Here is a 7,120-nt window from a genome sequence, read left to right as displayed (position 1 = left end):
CAGAGGAATTAGTGATATCCTCTGTTGTTCCAAGATAGTTTTCTCGAATGAGAAGTTTTTCGTGGAGCTTGTGGGAACCGAAATTCACACCATCGATTTATATAAAATTAAGGAAAGTTAGGAAAATCCTAAATTTCCAGAGGTCCGGATTTTCTACGAGAGCCAACAACAAATGAACAAATAAATGCTAAAAATATGAAAAGATAACAAAATGAATTTACAGAGAAAATAGATCTTTATTTCAAATCCGTGTAAGAGCGTTGCGATTATTACAAAATATTATAAAAGCTTCGTCTGCAAGAGCTGTCATCGAGTTCCCTAGTTCTAGCCAACAAACACCTTAAACCTAGTTGAGTCGCACTTCGATAACAACAAACGAAAAAGATACAAAAAATGTTTTTATTGATTTCAGACTGAACCATATGAAAGGCTGCCTATGTACCCATTTCGAAGATCAAGCCGAATATAGTTTAATTGAAAGAGTAAACCAAGAGATCGAAATGCATGTGCGAGTTCATCTAGTAATCTAGTGCCAGTCATAGAAACATAACATGTTGAGAAAAATGCCAAAAGTTTCTAAGTGCGGAGAGTTCTAAGAGTCTCAAGAATTGTCTTTGTGCGCTTTTGGCCTTGGCTCCCCTTAGATATGCCTCCAAGGTCGTCTTTCCTTCCTTTTATTTCCTTGATTCGTATTTACCCATTTCGCGAAAATATTCCATTTTTCTCGATCTTCACGATTATTCCTTGAAATTTATCTTCGAACTTGATATTTATCTATAAACTTGACATGTATTTCCTCTCGCAAATAATCGATAAACCGTCATAATGACTTTAGGCCAATTCTTCGTTAAAAATCATAAGTGGGATTTTGCCGCGTTTTACACCTTTTGGGCCGTTTTCGACGAAAACATTTTTACGATTTCTTTAGGATTAATAACTTCGGTACGACGCCGGTTTTACGAAACAGTGGAGATCAATCGTATAGCTGAGATAACCTTGTTGTTTAGTAAACCGTCATCGTTTTATACGATCCATCCAAACTTATGTCTTTTTCGTTTTTTCCGTAAAGTTTCAACGGTAACTTCGATCGAGACAAAACAAGAGATAGCTTAACTGAGACCCAAAGGGGGATGAGTTCCGGAGATAAGTGATGCGCCCTAAGGAACGAACACTCAACCGGTAAGGAAAGATATGGACTCGATCCGTGAGGAAGGAGAACTGATGGGATGTATGGTGACACAAAGGGTTGCAGATGGCCCAATGATACTACCAGGGTGCTTGATTGTCGCCTGATATGACTCACAGGTCCGACAAGGAAGCAAACTCGATCAGTTGCCGGATCGATCCAACAAGAAAGAGGCGTTCGTTTGGAGCTAACCCCACCAAAAAAACTAAGAAGTGTTCTTGACAAAAACATAGAGAATACACTCAAAAGAGAAAGAAAAAACGAGATGATCATTATTCATAAATGTGATTACATTATATAGAGATTTCTAGTCAAAAGACTTAATGAATCTTCAGCATATCCTGCGGACATGGTCAGTACGCGGCCAGATCTGGTCAAGGCACAAAAAATAACATTGACTGCAGTTGAACCCTTCAAATTCCACTGTCCAGGTTCAATGAATCTTCAGCATATCCTGCGGCCAGGGTCAGTACGCGGCCAGTACAGTCCAAAACTAGCCAGAGATGAAGTGGCACCAACTAACTCGAAATCCACTCGTTCGAATTCGAATCTGGCTTGACCGTTGATCTTAAAATACAAAACAGTACGGGAAAGACAAGCTCCAGTTCGGAAGATTCAGTCGTCTGGTCGTGGATATTGCTGAAGATCCAATCCGGACGTCTGTGTGGTACAAACCAGAAAAGAGAGGCAGTGAACTGAATCAGGATTGGTGTGTGCGAATGTGATTCTATCTCGACTGTTCTTCTTAAAATGGAAAACATGACGGGAAAGACAAAGTCCAGTACGGTAAAATCGGTCATCTGGCCATGGTTCCAGCCATAGTTCCGTTTCGGATGCATGTGGGACGGTCCAGTACACTGGCCGGTCAGTCTGGCCTGTATGGTGAAAAATATGAACCTCATATAAAATGTTCAAAACGTCCTGAACTTCATGCTGGTTTGATTCCTCGGACTGCTCCGTGGACTGGGGATTTAGAACTAGGAATCTCGCCGACAGCTCTCGTAGCCTAGGCTCTTACCTTGTTGTAACACTCAAACGCAGATTCAGAATAAGATATATTTTGCTCTCTTTTCGATTTCTTATTTTTCTCGTCTTTATTTCGGGTTCTTATTGCTTGGCGTGTGGTTTAGCAGATATTTGGGACTTCTGGGAAATTAGGGTTTTCCTAACTTTCCATATCTAAACGGAAATCGACAGTGCAAATTTCGGTTCCCATAATATCAGGCTGAGAATTAAGCAAATTAGATTGCTCACAGTGCTCTTGAAGTTCAGAAGACAAAGGGGCATGAGTTGTTTCGGATCAAAACATAGATGGATCTCCATAACAAGGTGATGCTTGTTGCTTCCTCATCAAAGACTGGACCAGGTTCATCCTCCTCATCAAAGATATGATCTGGATAATCATCCAAGGGTTTTATAGTGTCAATTCGTGGTCTTTGATGTGGATACTCCAGTGGCTATTCCTCAAAAACCTGTGGAGATAAAATAAGACTACTCGGTTGCTCCGGTTGCAAAACGGTTAGTTCTACTATAGTCTGTTCATTATCATTCATAAACTCAAATTCAAGAGAAGGAAGATCACAATTTTTCTCACAAGAAAAAAAGTTTTCAAATGGTTCTTCATCATATTCATCAAAGGTAGGTAAAGAATCTAAAAAATCTTTCAACTCCTCAATATGGGTTTCAGATTTACCTTTGGATTTCTTGCTGGTGAATAAGGATGGCTCAGCTACAGGTGCACGTGTGGATGTGCTCTTCTTATGGCTTTTGCTGATGTCTTCGAGGGATTTCATCATTCTCTTTTCAAAGTTGTCATATATTTCTTGGACATCAAACTGAAGTAATCGCCTTTTTGGATCAGCCACATCGCTGGTCGTTTTGATATGATCCTTGCACCGTATGTCTACCTGTTCCTGTACACTAACAAACTCATCAAAATTATTCTAAGAATATTTAAATGGAGGTTGAGAGAAAGTTTGTCGTGGGTATTTCTCCTTTCTACTTTTCATTTGAAGACCAAACATCATAATCTGAAAATCTCAACACAAAAGTAAGAAAATAAAACCTCACACTCTCAAGTTTTTAATCTCACCCACTCAAGTGTTTCTCTCAGATTTTATGGTGATCACACAAGCTTCTTCTCAATGTTCTAAGAGAACAGATCAAGGAATCCCAATGGGTAGATCCAAGCAAACAAGGAAATTTTCTCAAGATAGAAAGATAAGACATTTTTGGTTTTTGAAATCCGTTTTAACCACTTCAAAGGCTCGATTTCTCTTCAGCCAGCATGCTTTCTCTTCCACCACTAATCCACAAATCAATCTTTGAATCTTTTTTTCTTTAATGGTAGATCTTTTTTTTTTAATGGATGGTAATGAGGGGCCCGGATTTAAGATTGATAGAAGAAGAAGAGTTTATGAAAAAATGGAAGATGAGAAGATGGAATGAAATAGAGAATACCGGAAGAGTGGCTCTGATACCACTTTAAGGGCCCTAAAGAACAAACACTCGACCGGTAAGGAAAGATATGGACTCGATCCGTGAGGAAGGAGAACTGATGGGATGTATGGTGACATAAAGGGTTGCGGAGGGCACAATGATACTACCAGAGTGCTTGATTGTCGCCTAATATGACTCACAGGTCCGACAAGGAAGCAAACTCGATCTGTTGCCGGGTATGACGCACCGGTCCAACAAGAAAGATGCGTTTGTTTGGAGTTAACCACACAAATAAAACTAAGAAGTGTTCTCGACAAAGAGTAGAGAGAAAACACTCAAAAGAGAAAGGAAAAACGAGATGATCATTATTCAGAAATGGGATTACATTATATAGAGTTTTCTAGTCAAAAGACTTAATGAAAATGTGGGCAAAACAGACATAGAAAATAAAAACTTGACCAGATCTGGTCAAGGCACGGAAAATAATATTGACTGCAGTTGAACCCTTCAAATTCCACTGTCCAGATTCAATGAATATTTAGCATGTTATGCGGACAGGGTCAGTATGCGGCCAGTACAGTCCAAACTAGCCAGAAATGAAGTGGCACGAACTAACTCGAAATCCACTCGTTCGAATTCGAATCTGGCTCCGTTGATCATAAATGCAAAACCGTACAGGAAAGACAAGCTCCAGTTCGGAAGATTCGGTCGTCTGGTCGTGGGTATTGCTGAAGCTCCAATCCGGACATCCGTGCGGTACTGCGGTACAGACCAGAAAAGAGAAGCGATGAACTGAATCAAGATTAAAGCGTTGTGGGAACCAAAATTTGCACTGTTGATTTTTGTTTAAATTAGGAAATTTAGGAAAACTCTAATTTTCCAGAGATCCCGGATCTCTGCTAAACCATACCCCAAGCAATCAGAATACGAGAATGAAAACGATGAAAATTCAAGAAATAAAAAAAAGAGCAAGATAGTTCTTATTCCGAATCTGCGTTTGAGCGTTTACAACAAGGTAAGTGGCTGGGCTACGAGAGCTGTCGGCGAGATTCCTAATTCTAAAAACCCTAAGACGGCAAAAACCTAATTGAGTTGCAACTTAAATAACAAAAACGGAAAATTGCCTAAAATCGCTCTAAGCGCTAAGTTTGCTGTGTCAAAAAAATTCCCTCCCCCATGCCTCTCGCCTAGGACTCCTTATATACTCGCTCCTACGTCGGTTTACGCTTTTCCCCTTCTGCCCTTAAGCCGTCATAGCTTAAAAATGAAGATATTCCATTTTCCCGATTTTCGTAATTATCTTCCAAAACTTCGTATTTATCCGCGGAAACTTGACATTTATCTTTCCTTGCGAACCAAGCATAAACCGTCCTACGGTTTACGATCTTTTGGTTAAGAAATCGTAAGTGGGCTTCGAGTCATGTCTTAGGTCTCTTTGGGCTGTCTTTTACTCGAAACGTTTATTACAGTTTCTTCGATAAAAACAAACTTTCCGCGGTTTTTATCTTAAAGTTTGACTGATGACTTCGAGTGATGAGAAACATAGAATGGTTTACCCATGGCCCGTGGGAGATAGCATTAACGAGTAGACAAGAATACACTGATTCATGTCGTATCGACGTTTTGGGAGAGCTCGGTCGATACATGCTCGGTCGCAACGTGCTTGGTCGCTGCGTGCTCGGTCGATACATGCTAGGTCGATACGTGCTCGGTCGATACGTGCTCGGTCGATACGTGCTCGGTCGATACGTGCTCGGTCGATACGTGCTCAGTCGCTACATGCTCGGTCGATACGTGTTCGGTTGATACGTGCTCAGTCGATACGTGATCGGTCGCTACGTGCTTGGTCGCTACGTGCTCGGTCGATTCATGCTCGGTCGATACGTGCTCGATCGATACGTGCTCGGTCGATACGTGCTCGGTTGATACATGCTCGGTCGCTAGATGCTCGGTCGATACGTGCTCGGTCGCTACATAGAGACCGAGCCATGTATGTGCTCGGTCGCTACGTAGCGACCGAGCTTGGCTTGAGCTCGGTCGCCACGTAGCAACCGACCCTTGTACGTGCTCGGTCGCTATGTAGCGACCGAGCTTGGTTGGAGCTCGGTCGCTACGTAGCAACCGAGCCATGTTCGTGCTCGGTTGCTACGTAGCGACCGAACTTGGCTTGTGCGTGGTCCGATGGCCATACTTGAACTTGTCTGTGGCGGATTTGGATACATGTCCATTGCCTTCGGACAATCGGTATTTAGTGGTTCGATTGAGATTTGAACAAGATTTTACCGCAAGGCTCTTCGTAAAGATTTCTTTACGAAGATTATTTTTCGTAAAAATGTTCATGCTGATTTTTACTGACTTTCAGATATTGATTGCGTCGTGACTGAGTTTGACCCCAACATGCGTCCGAATGTGATTATGTCTCGACTGTTCTTCTTAAAATGGAAAACAAGACGGGAAAGACGAAGTCCAGTAAAATCGGTCATCTGGCCATGGTTCCAGCCAAAGCTTCATTCCAGATGCATGTGGGACGATCCAGTACACTGTACGGTCAGCCTGGCCAGTATGGTGAAAAATATGAACCTCAGATAAAATGTTCAGAATGTCCTGAACTTTATGCTGGTCTGATTCCTCGGACTAGTCCGTGGACTGGGGTACATCAATAAGAATGCATGATTGTGGGCTGATCCAACTCGCCTGTGGGTGAATTGGACAAGACTGATCCAACTCGCCCAACGGCGAGTTGGATTGAGTCGAGGTTCGTCCAACTCACCCAACGGCGAGTTGGATTGGTCGGTCCAACTCGCCGTTGGGTGAGTTGGTCTCAGCTTATCCAACTTTCCGATGGTGGGTCGGACGATGTTGGATTGGTTGTTTCGATGCTTGGGACTTGTTCGTTCGATGGGTTGAATGATCTCTTGCGAGGAGCTGGTCGTTCAATAGTCTTTTAAAAATACGAAGTTTCAGTGTTCCGTATTCTTATTTTCTTTTTAGAAAGGTTTCTCGGGGACATTCGTGCTTGAAATGTTTTTGGGCTTGAAGATGTTTCACGATATTGCAAGGGTTTAGTCTTAACCCTTCGTTAGAGAAACATTTTGGTTTGTTTACCCATGTTCGCAGCCAACATTGTTGTTCCTGTTTGGATGTTAAGGGGTTTTATTTATGATAGAGGAATTAGGACCAAGGGGTTGCGTAGATCTGTCCCTGGGAAGAAGCGTTTTCCTTCAGTGTGTTTTGTGAAGAGTTGGCCCCTGAAGATTTATTTCGTGTATTTTTAAGGATGGTTCGTATAGCTCTAGGAGCGCTGTTACGATTTTTACCTTACATGCTGCGTTTTACGAGAAAAATGTTGCGGGCTTAAGGTGAATTGTAGAGTATATGGAACTTGATCGATTTTTGACAAGTTAATTTTTTTCGCTAACCGTTTGGTTGTTAGGACTGAGTCTTGTTGAAAAGTATTTATCATATGATTTCGGTTTATGGGTTATGCGATAATTT

The sequence above is a fragment of the Brassica napus genome, chromosome A9 (genome assembly GCF_020379485.1).
Source record: "Brassica napus cultivar Da-Ae chromosome A9, Da-Ae, whole genome shotgun sequence".
Taxonomy (NCBI): domain Eukaryota; kingdom Viridiplantae; phylum Streptophyta; class Magnoliopsida; order Brassicales; family Brassicaceae; genus Brassica; species Brassica napus.
The sequence above is the reverse complement of the archived record's forward strand: the minus strand, read 5'-3'. Positions refer to the sequence as shown.